Source organism: Typopeltis vanoorti, chromosome 14 (assembly GCF_054136105.1).
Source record: "Typopeltis vanoorti isolate ZY-2024b chromosome 14, IOZ_Tvanoo_1.0, whole genome shotgun sequence".
NCBI classification, from domain to species: Eukaryota; Metazoa; Arthropoda; class Arachnida; order Uropygi; family Thelyphonidae; genus Typopeltis; species Typopeltis vanoorti.
Window position 1 is genome coordinate 96,122,457 of NC_143562.1, and position 17,104 is coordinate 96,139,560.

The 17,104-nt window shown below is 33.9% G+C and overlaps 1 protein-coding gene and 1 non-coding gene across 4 annotated transcripts in view; one reads left to right on the forward strand and one right to left on the reverse strand.

Annotated features, from left to right (window-relative positions):
- LOC150099782 (nucleolysin TIAR-like) overlaps positions 1–17,104 on the forward strand; it is a 287,990-nt gene that overhangs the window by 119,191 nt on the left and 151,695 nt on the right. The window lies entirely within an intron of this gene.
- Positions 11,500–11,683, reverse strand: LOC150099783 (U2 spliceosomal RNA). The gene has a single exon (XR_016549433.1). It is a non-coding gene; the product is annotated as a U2 spliceosomal RNA (small nuclear RNA).

Consider the following 17,104-nt stretch of genomic DNA (forward strand, 5'->3'; position numbering starts at 1 on the left):
ATAATCATAATTCTACAGCCCAACTGAATGAAATAATGAACTGTTTACATAAATACTCTATTAGTAATTTAATTTGTCTTTTCCTGTGTTTTCTCCCTTCATATCTGGCACTTCCTTTGACAAAGATTACCAGTTTTTTTAGTGCTTCATAACATAATTGAGAAGCAAGGCTTTATAGGTTATTCCTGCTAATATATGTAATTCTAAAGAATCCCTATTATCATAAAGTTTTATATATATTTATATTCTCCTACCCATGCACATTTCATTAGAATGTATTCAACATTTTTTAAAATTATTATAAACACGCCATAACCTCAGCTAGGAGAGTTTGTTTCTAGAGTCAGCTTAGTTTGGAGAGTTTGTTTTTGTGCTAATCTGGAATTTGACCCTCTAACCAGACTTCCTGAATGTGCAATGCGGCCACTATAAAACTTTTATACCTCCATATATATGAGCATTTACTCCAACTGCCTTTCTACATTTCAGGTTTTTGATTACTTTATCTACATCACATATGGATATGTATTTCTGACTACATTCCTGTTTGGAGGTTTCTACCATCATGCTGACAGTGCTTGTTTCATTTAACAGTCTTTCAAAATAATTACTCCAGGTTTCAAATCCTCTGTATACTCTTGTGTCCTGAATCAGTGGGAAAACATCACTATCAACTATAACATAGTCAGTGACTTTTCTTATTTTTTGCATCTTCTCTTCATGTAAACTTGTGTATGTACATTTTTATGTTGGAACATGGTGTTAATAATAACTAATCTATGTCCTGATTTGTCATTATTATTAGCTTTGTGCTTTTCTCCAATTTTCTCAAAACATTTCTGTATATCTGGTAATCATTTGCTACTCAGCTGTTTATATCTCCAACAAAGACCAACTTTTTTCACTGAGCCAGCTACCTTCTCTAATGCCTCAAAAATTTTCTCTGTTTCTTCCTTGTAGAACCTTCCAGTTCCCAATTCTGATATTTGCCCACATCACTGTACTTGATAGAATGTCATTTAAGATTATCCTCATATTCAGCGTTAAATGCTATGGCTGCTCCCTCTTTTCCCTGATTGTTATTGATAGATAAGATAACTCATCTGGTAATAATGCAAAGAGTTTTATTTGAAACGTTGGCAAACAAATGAACTATGCAAAAGATTCTGTTCATTAATGAACAGAATATCTTTTATCTCAATGTTATAATGGTAGAAAGAAAGTGTTTAGAGTTTTACTATGAAAGACAGTGACTACCGTTCATCTTTTGCCAAACATTTGGAAAGATTATACATTGGGGAATATATGCATTTAATAATTGAATGGGGAGATCCATGTACCAGTCTTCTTAAAACTACATATGAAATTTTTCTAATTTCATATGTAGTTTTAAGAAGATTGTTATTGCAGTTTTGCAACATTAGTGTGGAGCATGTGAAGAGTTATTTGATATTTTATACAGTTGCATCAAGGATTAATGTGGCATTGCCTTTATCATCTGGTGGAATAACTACTTGGTTTTGTTCTAGGGACTGAAAGCAAATTCCTCTGATTTTATATAAGGAGAGGGAAGTTTCCTGGTTGCTTGTTTAATTTTTGAGTTTTTTGTCTTTTTTAAGGACAAACTGAATTTCAGTCATTTTAGCTTACAAGGTTTGAGAACCTGTCCCACATTAGTGCGATTTGTAGTCAGAACAATTACAAAACACAATTTTTCAAGTAGATATACAACAATTTGAAAAATGTTGTTTCCTCTGCTACTTCCAAGTGATTAAATTAGTGTTTTTTGTAAATTTTTCCCATCCACGAAAATTAAAAACCTATGCTGTGCTACATTAGTACCATGGATGTCCAAGTTTTTTTTTTATTTTAATTTTTTAAATAAGTCTTGAAATCCTGTTTGAGGTCAAACATGGAACTTTTTCAAACCACTTCTGGACAATAAATGTCAATTAGGATACATAGGATTTCTTTTGTTCTATTTCTAGTAATTTCTTTTGTGTTATTTCCCATGATTTGTTTTTATTTCTTGCAGTTTAAGGTATTTTTCATTCCTAGTTCACTATAGTGAACTTTACATTATAACATTGTCTCTGATCTCTAGAGATTTGTTAGAACAATCATATACACTGTGTGTGTGTTCTGAATCTGAAATAATGAATTGTTGAATTATAGAGTACTCTGAAATGCAAAGGCAAGTTTTCAGACACTACTGAGCCATAATTCCCAGACTTATATAATGACTGTCTTTTAAATCAACTGTTTAGTCTTACACTGTCATTTGGCTGCAGAAATTTTTTTTTTTTTTCCCCTTTAGTCGGTTAGAAAGTAAATTACTCTAGATCTCGGTAGTGATCCTTTTCCTAATGCATTTCAGCATACATATCTGAAATTGTGTATTATTGGAATGCTAAGGCAATTAATGTTAAGTCAACAGCCTTTATATATAAGTAACGTCATTGTGTTGATTCTTCATGTGCAAACTTTTGTTTGCTCATTGTTAGAAAATAAGTGAAGATCAAAATTTTATCATTAAAGTGTACTAGATAATTTTTCCAACTAGTATACTGAAATGACTTACGTGTTTTGGTTTCCTGATGGTAGAGATCACACCAAGAAGTATGTACCTTGCATATTTACTTGTCTTAATGATCTTCAACATTTTTTGATAAAAACAGTTTTTAAGATGAATAATAATCGGAAAAAGATGAAATAATACTTAAACTTTGCAGGTTTTTGCCATAGAATTGGGGGGGGGGGGTGTATCCTAGTGCCATTGATCTCACGTTGGTGTATTAACGAAAAGTTTTTTCACTTATCAAACCCAATGTTTATCAGTAGAAATTTCTACATAATATAGAAGAGAAATAATTGTTTTGAAGTCAAACTAGAATGTAGTACATTAAGATTGCGATGTTTAATGATAAATCATATAGTGCAATGGATTTGTTTTTTTTGGGGGGGGGGGGGTCAGGTGTATTTGTCAAGTACAATTTTATTATATATGTTTGTGTATTTATTCACTTATTTCTTATTTCTTATTGCTTATTTCTCTTCTTTGTAACTCATACCTTTCAGTTTCTTATATAGATGTATAGAAAGGTTTTAGTGTTGACAGTTATTCATATAAACTTTTTATGTGAATTTATGATTCACACTACATATAAATGAAATGTAATTTATTAGGGTCATTATATTTTGCTGAATTTAAGACCATTCTTGGAGCACAATGCATCACAAGAAACAAAGGCACAATCAAGTAATTGAAGTAACAGTTCATCATTGTAATTTTCTATCACTTCCTGTTACAATTCAAAGAATTAATTTCCTATCCTGTATTGACTTCTTGGATTGGATTTAAATTCTTCTGCAACTGTTAGATCAGATGCACTATTAAATGACTTCTTCCAGATTTTGAATAAATCATCAACAAATTTCTGATGTGTACCCTCAAAGGATGTACAGAATATGATAACGCCACATGAAAAACTTACATCACCACTAACTTCCTATCTACAATTTTCTTCCAAATCAATCTGTTACCTGTCAAGATTCCAATATTATCAGATCTTATATTTTTATCATCTAAGGCACTTTTTACCGTATTAATCCACCTATATCTTGGTCTTCCTCTGGGTTGTTTTCCTGCCAACCTGGCAGAGAACACTTGCTTTGCTAATCTTTCCTCACCCATTCTGTTTAAGTGACCATACCACCTGAGATTAGCTCTGCTAACGCATTCCTGGATGCTGACAATGTCTAGTTCTTTCCTAATATCCTCATTTTTAATATGATATTGCCATTGATGCCATCTGTTCATGCCTCTAATCTTTCTCAGGACTCTAATATCAGCAGTCTCTAGTCTTTGGTCAACTGTTTTACTTCTGACCCAGCTCTCAGATCCATAAGTTAAAACTGGTTCGAACACTGTCTTGTATACAGCTAATTTAGTGTTCTGACTAATTTCTCTTTTATTCCATATGAATTTATTCAATTGACTTCCTACCATACCAGCTTTGTTGATTCTGTTGTCTATTTCTATATTTAATTTGCCATCTTCACTAAAAATCGTGACTTAGTAGCTGAAATGTTTTACTTGTTCTATAGGTTCTCCATTCACAATGCAGTTGATATTTTTAATGTTTGTGCCTATTTTCATTGTCTTTGTCATGTTATTGCTGACCATGCCATATCTATTACAATAGTTATTCAATTTAGTCAGGGAATCTTGCAGACGCTACCTGATTTATTTAGAAGTATAACATCATCTGCATAAAGTAAGGAGCTGAGATTAACATCTCAAATTTTGATATCAGGTTTAATACTTAATAATGTGATCCATATAGATAATAACAGAGGGGATAATGTACATCCTTGTCTGACACGAGATTTAACATCAAACCATCTTCCTGTACTTCCCTTAATTCTAACTGCTGACTTACAACTCAAAGACTAAGTATTGTTTGACATAATGCGCCATTGACACCATATAACTAGCGTTTTGTATAGCTTTTCTCTTGGCACCTTGTCATATGCTTTTTCCAGATCTACAAAACTTAAATACAGATCTCTGTTATATTTCCATGATTTCTCGACTATTTGTCCTAAAATGAAAATCTGATCCTGACATCCTCTATTTGGCCTGAATCCAGCTTGTTCTTTACCAAGCTTCCCTTCCACATTCTTTCTGAACCATTTCTTAAGTATACTTGCATAAATCTTACCAGGAACACTCAGTAGGGAAATACCTTTGTAATTCTCATATTCAGTTTTCTTTCCCTTTTTATATATGGGTACTATGAAAGCTCTACTGCAATCATCTGGAATTCATCTCTCTGTCCGGACTGTCTCAACTATTTTGAATAAATTAATTTAACTATTCCTTCTTTAGCTTCAGGGAGTACTTAATGTATATTTGAAGAAGTCTGTCAGACTGTCAGTGACTTCTGTATAGTATCATTCTTTTCTTACCTGTAATCCTCTGTGAAGTTCGTGTCCAGAGTCTGCTAGTCCACTATAGTAGTTTTTCTTATATTCTTCATGATAGACATTAAGTTCCTCCCCACCCCCGTTCCATGTTAGATTAAATTGCAGACACCTTATACCCTCTTAGATGTATAAAATGACTGAGAGTATCCTCAGAAGAATGGAGAAGAGTTGCCAATTTGATGTATATCTTAAAGGTAGTGTGAAGATTATTTATTTAAATTATTTGGTATTATTTAGATTATTTGGTAGTTTGCTATCTCTACAGAGGTACCCCTAATGTAGGAAATAGATGAAAATAAGTTTCTTAAAGATGTATTTCCATAATGCAGATAGTTAGACTTGACCATCAAAACATTGGAAAATAATCAAAGCCATCAGCTCTGTGTGGAATATTTACTTCAATTTTTGACTTAAAATTTGTTCAATATATATATATATATCGACACTCAGGATAGCCCCTGAGTGCCAAGTCTTCAAAAGTGGGGGCTCCGCCTACAGTGCCTAACCCCTTGTGTTCCGGACTGGTAGCGGTTCTCCTTGAATTCTGAAGTGCCTGCACTCAGAGTAGCCCCTGAGTTTCAAATAACATGACAAAAACATTACAAAAAAACTTTGCAAAAAAAGTTGCACAAAAAACGTTACAGCCTACATCCGTTTCCAATTTCAGCTTATCATTTTATAGTATAGAGTAGATATATATATATATATAATAATTTGATAGTCAAACAAATTAATATATATGTTAAAATTTTGTAGAATTTCTTTAAAATAATAGTAATTTTTTGTTTGCTTCTTAGCAGACTTTTTATTTTTATTATTTTATTTTTTTTTTACAAAATCATGTTTTTGAAACATGACAGTTGTGAAAGGCTTTGTGTCACATTCTGTTATCTAGCATGCCATTGCTATTTTCAAGCCTCATGTATATGGATTGAAAAGTGAAAGAGACTGCATTATTTCCTTATTTTATTTTATTTTTTCCCCATATATTTCCTGTGATCATTTTTAATTTTAGTGAAAAGTACCACACATTTATTTTGATTTTCCTGAGTACACAAATGTGAGCTGATCTCTAATCTTTGACCTATGGTTTTAATTGACCATTTTACTATAGTTCTGTTCCTAATAAATAATTCTTGCAGATTAAAGTATTTTCTAAGATATCTGAAATGAGCTGGAGAAAGTTTTTTTATTTGGTTAGGGTACATTATTTTTTCAAATTATGCATACCAGCCACTGAATTAGAAATCTTTATTCAGATGTATGTAATCATCACTTACACAGTGTATATACAAAATAATTAGTCACGTGCAACTATTTAAGAATGCAATGCAAAAAACATAGTATCTTTCAGCGTTTCATAAAGGAGTTTTTGTGGGTGCCTGTCTGGCTGGAGCCACAATTTTTGAAAACAACAGAACTGACTGGTTTCTCAAAAAGTGAGATATTCTGAGTGATTAATCAGTGGAAAAATAACTGACATTGCCTGTCTAAGAGGCATAGTTCTGAGACAATTTGTCAGGAACAAGATCACCATCATCTGAGAAGCTTGTGCGAACAGAACTTCTGGTGTGCAGCATTTGATTGAAGCATTTAATGAAAGCTGTTCTTGACCCATATCTCGCTATACTATTTGCAGGGAATTGAAGAGGATTGGTATCGGCAGTGACATGCTTATACATAATAAAATTTTTAATTCAGTGGCCAATATGTATACATTCTAGGTTTAATTCCCCCTCCACCAAAAAAATAAAAATAAAAAATCTGTGCATGAAGAAGTTTCTTCATAACTAGTTTACTTTTATATGCAATCTATTGCCTTCACATTTTTTTTTTTTTGTTTGTTTGTTTGTTTTGTGCGTATGCTTGAGTAAAGGTTTAAAAGAACATATTTTGTAACCAAGCAGCAGCAAAAAAAAAAACTATGCAACTGCATCTGTATTTCATTTTACTGCTTACATATGGAAAAAAATATAACTACCTCATTGATTTAACTTCATTGTCTTCCTAGTTTTAGTTACTACTAATGAAACTTCAATGAAAGTCGAAACCACTCTGTATAGTGAGTGTTGGTTAATACATCATGATGTTTAATGGAGAAAACATACTTCTAAAAGTAACTAATCAAGTATAATTAGCTAATGAAATTATTTCACCTTTGTCACAAGACAACTTCATAGGCAGCACAAAGAAAAACTAAACACACATGATTAAGGAAAAGAGGTTGATTTCAAAAGGCTGTCTCTGCCAGTCCTAAGTGGCACCATCTATGGGTGTGGTAGTGGAATCTTGCATGAAGGTCACCCAGAATTTTGGCAGTGTAATGTAGCTGAAGTAATTAAGTTGGGAGAAATTTTTTGTATAGAAATCATTCATACTCCCCTCCCCCAACATATTTTACATATTCACTTTCACTGTTATGCACTCTAGCAAAAACCTACCAGCAGATTGAAAGCACAGCCATTGGTTCCCCTTTCCAACCATTTCATGGAACATTTTTGAAAACAGACCTAAATGCGCCCCCCCCCTCTCTCTCTCTCTCAAATTGACCATATGGTTATTCTACATTGATGATGGATTCTCCTTTTACCTACATCTTGGAGATATGTTAAGCATTCTAGCACACCTCAACAGCCAACACCCAAGGATCCATTTCATCATTGAAAAGGAAAACAATAACTGTTCTGCTCCTTCTTGATGTGTTAGTCACTTGCCTTCCTAATGTATCTTTATTCTTTTCTGTCTATAGAAAATCTACCCATACTTGTAGGTACATCTGCCACCTTTCACACATTCACCCCCCCCTTCAGCAGTATCCTGTTATCAACCTTATGCTCGGATCATGCTATCTTCTCCCCTGAATTCAGTTACATTTGTGGCACATTTTTAGCCATTTGCTTCACCTTTTCATACAATTGAGAGAACTCTCTGTTCATCCACCAAATCCAGAGCACAAAAAATCCACTGATATCCCTACATCTCTTTCTCTCGGATCTCATATCTGAGGACTATTGACCTTCCTGATGATGCTTTGCCATTTCTTTCTATCCTGTGCTTCTCTTATTACTTGTTCTAGTTTAAGTCCAGTGATTCTTGATATTTGGTCAGTCAACCTGTTGGGGGGTTTTCTTTTTCTTTTCCCACATGGTTTACCTGGATGATTACTTTTCCAGGCAGTTGTCTTCCCGTCTACATATGTGTCCAAAATATTGTAGTATTCTCTTTTCAATTATGTTTATCAGTCTTGTGTGGATATTCAGTTCTAGGATGCTTTTGCTTTGTTCGCTTTTCTGTCCAAGACACTCTTAACAATCTTCTCCAGCACCAGAGCTCGAATAGCTCCATTCTTCTTCTGTCATCTTTTGTCATTGTCCAAGACTCAGAAGCATAGAGAAAGATAGAAAAAACTAAGGTTTCTACAAGCTTAATATTCGTCTTTTTTGAGATATGGCCGTCTTTCCAGATCTTAGTTAAATCAGTCATCGCTTCCTTAGCTAGTGCTGTTCTTCTTCTTACCTCTTTTTTACATACATTTTTTTTTTTTTTTATTTATTTTTTTTATTATCACTCCAAGGTAGTTGAAATGGTCGACAATTTCAATTCCTTCTATATCTATCTCTTTAAAATAATGATTTTAAACTGCATTGTTTAAAATCATTATTTTCGTTTTATCTTGATTTATTCATAAACCGTGGTTTGAGCTTTCCCATTCTAATTGACTTAGGATGGATTTTAATTCCTGTTCGCTTGTTGCTATTATCACTGTGTCACCTGCATATCGTAGGTTAGTGATTGTTTGGCCACCTAATTTAATGCCTCCATTCCACTTTTCTAGAGATCTTTTCATTATAGTTTCTCTGTAAAGGTTGAATAGTAATGGTTGAGAGTATGCATCCTTGTCTTGATCCTTTTTCAAATGAATGCAGGAGACGACGAGTTTTCAATTCTTACTGTTGCTTGATTTCCTTGATATAAGTTCTTTATGAGGGTTATTAGATGGTTTGGTATTCCTGATTCTTGCATGATATTCCACCTCATGCAGTCAACGGCTTAGGTTGAATTCCCTTGCTTTTTCGATTATTTGTCTGATATTAGATATGTGATCTCTAGTTCCTCAACCTTTTTTTTTTTTTAATCCTGCTTGTTCTTCTGAGATCTGATGGTCTATAAAGCTTTGTAATCTCTCTTTAATAATGTGTAGTAAAATCTTGCTGGTATGTGAGATAAGGGCAATGGTGCGGTAGTTTTCACAGTTGCGATTGCTTTTTTGTAGATTGGGATAATGGTGGAATTGGTCCAGTCATTCAGCCATCTTCCAGATTTCGTTGCATAAATCGTGTATCCAGTTGACTGCATTCTCTCCAAGGTTTTTCAGCATTTCAGCTAGTATTGAATCAGGACCTGGGGCTTTGTTTTGCTTTAATTTTTTGATTTCTTGTTCTGCGTCACTTTTGTGGATCTCTGGTTCCATTTCCATAGCTCCTTCATCTTCTTGTTGAATAGCTGGGTCCTTGTAAAGCTTGGCAAAATACTCTTTCCATCTACTGGCTATGTCATTAGAGTCATTTAAGATCTTGCTGTTTTCCTCTGCAATTATATCAAGTTTTGGTTATATCCTTAACCTTCTTGAATACATCAGTTGTTTCATTAGAGTTGGAATGTCTTTCCATTTCTTTACAGATGTTTTAGATATAGCTATTTTTATCTTTTTGACAAGATTTTTAATAGCTTTATTCAGGTTCAGGTAATTTGGGTTTTGCCAATCTGTTGTTTTAATTTGTTTCCTTTTTTCAATAGGTTTCTTTTGTAATCCATGGACTGCCATTCTTCTTTTTTATTGGGATGTTTTTTGGTTGCAGATTTTGCAATGGTTTGTTTTAGGTGTGTCCAATATGATTCAGTGCTTTGTTCCTGGGGTGTGCTTTTTTGTTTCTTGAGCTCTGATTCAATCCCTACATCTGGGGCACCTTAAAAAAATTGTGCGCATTCTTAAAAGGCATAACATATCCTTCAGGCCGTACCAAAAATTAGCTACCCTTATCTACACCTAAAGATTCTTTTCACCATCTTGGTGTGTACAGTATCCCTTGCTCCTGCAAACTTGAATACTTGGTTCAATACTTGGACAAACTGGAAGTACAGCTAATATCCACCTAGAAGAACATAGAAAATATATCCATTATCTGCACTTCAGCCATTCCAAGGTTACAGATTATGCCATAGAGATCACAGGATCTAATGGGGGGAAAAATACATCCCTCTTATTCAGAAATAGATACAAATCTGAGATACTCTTGTAATCTGCCTCAACAGTAGAAAATTCTCAAAACCTTAATAAATTTGGCTGCATCACAATGTCAAAAATACAAGAGACCATTGTGATGAAGATACTTTGGTCACAGAGATATATTGAGCACATGCATACAAGCACACTAATAGGAAGGCAGATACTGACTGATTATAAAAGGCAAGCTACATGTTCTAATTGGTGCCTTCTATAGGTGCAGTGATATATTTGCTCAAGATCTCAGAATAGTCTCCCCAATTTTTGGCTTTTTAGTGATGCTACTGAGTTGAAGTTTGAGGAATGTAGTGCTATGATAGATTCTCGAAATAATCTGATTTTGATCTGTTTCTATATAAAAGGGGGTATTTTTCCATTGGATACAGTGATCTGTATCCATAGCATGGTCTATTCACCTTGGAACCATTGTAGTGTGGATGGATATATTTTCTTCGTTCTTCTAGGTGCATATTGGCAGTTCTTTTTGTTGTTGTTGTTGTTAGGACTGTAGGAACCTGTCTTTTGAATTTGCCTTCCTACTAGTGTGCTTGATGAGCAAGGCAAGTAATTTAAGTGGCTTGGTAATCTAATTAGCTAAATAAATTTAGTTATTCGCTTTAGACATCTGTTTTATTCCACTAAATATCACGAGTAATATCGACATCAAAGCATCCATAGCAGTTAGGACATACAGTGATTGGCCCTAGTGCAAATTGTATTAAAATGCTTAGGTGATGAGGCAATTCAGCTTCCAGAATCTTCACCTTACTGCTATTTCAGAACACTGTTTTACATCATGTATGGAAGTGCTTGAAAGCAAATTTATAAAACATAAAATAAACACACATGATGTTGTACATACAGCCTAACCTACCATTTAAGAAAATCTTTTACACGCTGGAAAGAACAAACAACATGAAGTGTCAGGGCAAGTATTCTGGCATATCACCATACCTTGCTTTTTATTGCACACCCCAACACTGTGCTAGATGTTTTTGCATTGTAAACACTATAAACCTTTTATACCTCTTGGCTGAACGTTTCTGGTCGAATATCATCTACTGCAGTGCCTTTCCACATTTCAGGTTTTTGATGGCTATTTCTACTCCAAATATTGATATGTACTCTTGATTATATTTCTCTACAGCAGTTTTTGTCTTTTTTGACCATCACCCACAATAAAAAAAATGCATTTTACATCTCAACTCAGCATGCATGCAAATGCCAATAAATGCTACCCCTGGATACTGAGTTTGTACGATACCAGGCATCTCACAGCTAAGGTGGCGAAAGCCCCAGGCACGTTGCCATCGTAGAAAAATCAGTTTTATATATTCTAGCCTGTATCAGATATTAAACTGATAAGAACAGATACTAACACTTATCTTTGCCAAAAGGCCGAGATGTGAAAACCATAATATATGTTTAACATGAGATATAGGCCCTGTTTGTTCAAAAGATATTAAACTGATTTTTGGAAGGTAGCAGAGTGCATGTAGATGTAGATTTTTGCAGTGAGTTGCCCTGATTTTGAACTACCTGTAGGGTCAGCTCTCTCTCCATCTGGAAAGAAATGAAAAACATTTATATGCTAAACTGAAACAAAAGTTACACAAAATAGTGTGTCCTTACTGCATATAATAAAGCAAAAACAAAATATCAAGCATAAATTTTACTGACATTTAAATACAACATAAAAAAACTCAATAAACTTCATAAATTATAGAATGTTTAATGTTACGAGTGTGCTTGCAATATGAATAGTTTTGCTCTCACTGCCTGTTCTTTCAGTCAGTGAGAGCAAATATATAGTGATAAATATCTCCTCCCCAATATGCACCATACTGCAAATGCAAGAAAAACATCAAGCTTTATTATACCACTTTTTTTATTTATTTGTGTGGGGTTCACGCCGTTTTTCTACCAGTCCCTCTTAGCCCTTCCTAGTGAGGGATTAAGTATGTGTTTTGTGTGTGTGTGTTCATGGGGCCAGTTCTGAGGGATGAAAAATCCAAGTATCCAGGTTAAAAAACCCTTGATCTCCATATGAGACCAGCTAACTCATCTTTAGTTGAAAGAGACTAGATAAAGGTTCCTAACATCATCAGACCCTTTGGTCTGAAAGACCTGGGTCTTTCAAATCCTATGTATACTCTTGTTTCTTGAACCAGTATGAAGATATCAACAATAACAGTAGATAATTAGACTTCTTATTTCTTGTACTACTAAATAGTATAGACACCATTAGGATCTATGTATGATATGTAGTGATTATCAAGACAGTGTTAATTTTACATTTAAAATTCCATTGAAAATATTCGAACTAGAATTCCATATATATTCCAAACATTTGCAAAAAAATGTGGGTAGTTAATGCAGAAGGGATATAAAATACCATCAGTCTTATTTTAATTGATATTCAGCTGTGTAAAATCTTATTTTACACAGCTGAATATCATCAGAACTTACTGTACTAATGACTCACTGTAATTACTGAAAGCACAATGTTTAACTTTAACTGCACAAGGTCCTCTCTCTTTGTTCTGTCACATCATATTAACTTTTTTTAACCAAGAAACCTCTTGATAGTCTATTCTTGAAATTATTCAACCAAGGTTGAATAATTTCAAGAATTGAATCAACAGTAGAAGTACCTTTTTTTTTTCTTTCTTTTTTTTTTTTTTTTTTTTGTAAATTTTTCCTATTGCATTGGCTTTATCACTTCATTTATTATACATATGAATGCTTAGCCATTATTCAGTGTATTCCTATGTGTGTATTATTCTTGTAATGAATAAATTTCAAATTTTGCATTACATTTCATATAAAATCAATCTTTTACATTTGTAAGTCATTTTTATACCTGAGCATTCTTTTCTTCCATTCACCTCCTATTTTTTCCCTTTTTATGTAACACAATCCTAATTCCTTAAGTTGATTGGCGAGTTGTACTATATTTCTTCCTCTTCTTTGCTTCATTTTTGCACTGGAAGTATGTGTTGATGCAAAAAAAAATCAATCAATAAAATAAGCAGCTTCAAGAGTAAGTCCTACCCTCGCACTTCATTATTATAATCCAGATAAGCAAGCTGAACGAAATTCAGGAATAATCATCGGGTTCCCTTTTTTGTAATTCTCTCTTTATGTTTAAAAACAAAAACATATCTTTATAGATATCAGGTTATCCATGGCGATAAGACATCAGGAAGATAAATGAAGGAAAAGTTCAAAACAGGGAGATCCTACAGTCCTAACTGTTGCTCTCTATGGGCATGGTGAGGGGAACTTGATTCAGCTGATGGTCTCATCGTGATAGCCTGCCATAAATTTGAAGGATCCTTTTTATTGTTACAAGAATGTTGAACTGGCAAATTCCTAAAACAGTATCAGATTTATATTTACATTTGCATGGTAGAGATTTTTTTTTTTTTTCTCACACTGAATGTGATGATTCCTAATAATGGCATGGTGTACAGTTCCAATGTGGCTGTAGTATAGATATTGGATGTATTTTTTGTCCCTGAACGATGTTTGAATGTTACCTTTTGAGAGTGTAAGAAGGTGCATCCTGCTATAAAGGATGGCTGGAGCAGGAATATATCACAAGGAGCACCTCGTGATATATTCTGTGTCTGGATGTTGGGGAATGTTAGGTTTAGGAGAAGAATGCAGACTTTGGTTGATTTTGTAATTGAAAAAAAAAAAAAAAAAAAAAAAAAAACCTAATGTGGAAGATTTCACTTGAGAAGCTAGAATGATCCAAAAAAGTTCTTGGTATGCTTGAATGTTAACAATACCATATTCTTGGAATGAAGTGATGTGAAAAATGGCTGTTTTGACCATTTTGTTGGGTAGATTTGTTGTAGACAGAAAAGGATCAGGATAGCTGGGCAATTAATGTGTCAAGGAAGAGCAGGCAGTTGGATTCTAGGTCATTTGCTATTAAGTTATGAGCCTTTCTGTTGCTGTGCCTTCATGCACGTATCTGAATTTCTTGTGTGCCTATGAAGATGGCTTGAAAATCAAAGTAAAATACTGTCTAATTAAATATGTTAATTACCCCTTGACACATGAAGTTTTATCCATGTTAGCTTAATTTGTCCCACACATGTCTGAAGTTACTCGCCTGTGTTATGCAGTTGCACATGTCTGCCATGGTGTATTTTGTTACATCTATATGCAGCTTAGTTCTTATAATTACAAAAACTGAACAGCCCAAAAGCCATGTTATTTCAGCAAGTTTTTTCTCCCATCACAGTGCCATTTTCTTTTGTCTTTATTTATAATACCTTTATTAATTTCATAGATACCCTTGTTTGTACCTCTTCATCTACAAAGGCAAGATGTAATCTTCACACCTTTACTTTCTGCCTTTGGTCTCATAATGTAAAATTAAAGTACTTCATCTCTGCACTTAATTGCTTTTCAGTGAGGAGAAGCAAGTAGCAGTCTATTATACCATCTGGTTCATTCTACATGTACTTCCTTGTTATTTCATATACAGTAAGTTAAATTTTGTTTTTAACAATTTCAGCTTTTAGATATATAATTTTTAAATAAATTAAGCTTATAAGATTTCAGATTTGTAGTGAATAGGCGTATGATTTAATAGTAGTGCTGCTTCTTGTCGATGCACTATGCAGAAAATAGATGATGTATAGGACCTCAGAAATGTGCAAATGAACCAAATTTATTCTGTTAATATAATTGTTTTAATACATAAATGATGTACCTATTTAAGTTAGTTATTTCATCCAGCTTACATTTTTTTTTTTTTTTTTTTTTTTACTACCTGAAAGACAAGAAACAATTTGCTGTCTGCTATTCTGGAATTAGAGAAAGAAAAAAAAAAGGTGGGGGGGGGGGGCAAACCTGATTTGGATTAAATGTTTAGAGCAATTAATCTGAAATTGGCAGATGCCTGAGTTTTCCCCATTCATCAGTTAGATATTGTTCTTAAATGTGTATCATGTGTAATTTGCAGCTACTACATCCATTAGATCAGTGTTTCCCAAAGTATGGTATGCGGTGTACCCCCTTGAAGTATGCAAAATTTTGGTAGTTAGGGGATATGAGACAGTTTCTTTATCTTTTTTTAAACGTTGATTACTTTTTGTTTGTCTTTTTTACCATATTGCCACAGATAAGTGCAGGTTTACTCTGTAATTACTTTTAATATCGAAGTTTTAAACAAAATGTGTCTCTTGGCATCTATCAACAGACCTGTGTTAGGGCCTGCCCTATTCGATCGACAACGTGATCTCGTTACAACCACGTGGTTCAAACACTCTATTAAAAGTTTAAATTGAAAAACTGAAACTTTTAATAGAGTGTTCGAACCACGTGGTTGTAACGAGATCACGCTGTCGATCGAAGTATTTTCACAGACATCCATGCCCACGGCGAGCGAACCCGCAGCCTTTTGACTGGAGAGCGGATACGCTAACCACTCAGCCAACCATTAGTATCATGTATGGGCAGTGAGTTGGGGAAGGAGAAACTTATTTAGATTTCATTTGAAAACCTGTATATTGTATTCCTTAGGAAGCACGTGGTGGGGAGAGACTGTTTCACAATACAACAATAGCAGGGATGAAGGAAGAGGACAAGAACCTTGCTCTCTGAGTTTGGAGTTGTGCTATGAAGGGATGTTGGGTGGCAATTGCATGTTTCAATTGATTTTAATCTCCTGTTGATTAGGCAGCAGCAAAATCCATACTGGCAGTCATTTATTAGTTGATTGGATATTGATGGTTCTATCCATTACTTTAGAGAGGACCTAGGTGAGAGTAATGATTTGGTAGTGATAGTCACCATTCTTGGGAATGGATTGAACATTGTATCACAAACGTAAAAAAATAAATACCTTCAGTTATTTGTGTTTGAGTGAAAAACATCCATCTTTCAGGGATGTAAACTGGCCTTACTAAAATTTTAAAAGGAGCATGAATGAAAAGCTTGGGAAACACGGAATTGATGTAACTCATTTTACTTTTAGTTCAATGTGTAAGAAATTGCCAGTTTTTTTAATCAGTAGCATGGAATTCTGCTGAAGTTGAACTAAAGCCTCTCCTGAAATGAATGAGTAGTCATGTTATTCAGCTGCTTTTTTGTTACATGAAAGTAACACATCTAGATATTGCTTGACTCAAGAGGTTTACCACCAGGTTACCTTAGTGTCAGGCTTTTTTTCCTCTTTTGGGATTACATAGCGAATGTCGTTAAGAAAAATAGAGATCAATATCATACTTGTGCCATGGCGGTGTTTGTTTATCCTCATCATAACATTTAGATATTTTGTTTGGGCATCAGGAAATTGCACACTGAAACCTTGCAGAGTCTCTAGGATTTATATACATATTCCTGTGTGTATATTTCTCAGCAAAAGCTCTTTCAGCTTTCATACGTGTATTGGGGGGGACTGGAAACTTCTGATAAAAATGATATTGAAGGAACATGTGATATAACCATAAGAAAGAACATATACTAGTAGCACAGTTATGAAAGTAACTTATGTTCTAATATCCTTGTATGTTGTTTCTTACAGTTATATCAGTTGCTTTGATATCGTTTTTGTTCTAGGTGTGTATCACAACTTTCCTGCTGTCCCCCTTCCCCTTTCGTATATGTTGTATATGTCTACTTAAACCAAATGAACATGAAATATGACAACTCCTAGTTTCATCTTTCTGTGTATATTTAAATGTACAGATGAAGTCTTCAAGAGTAGGATGAAAGCATTCATGCATTTTTTTAAATAAATGTAAATAGTTTATTCTTTGTATTTCTTTTGGCCATAAAACTAATTGTCAGAGCTGTTTGAATGTGAAA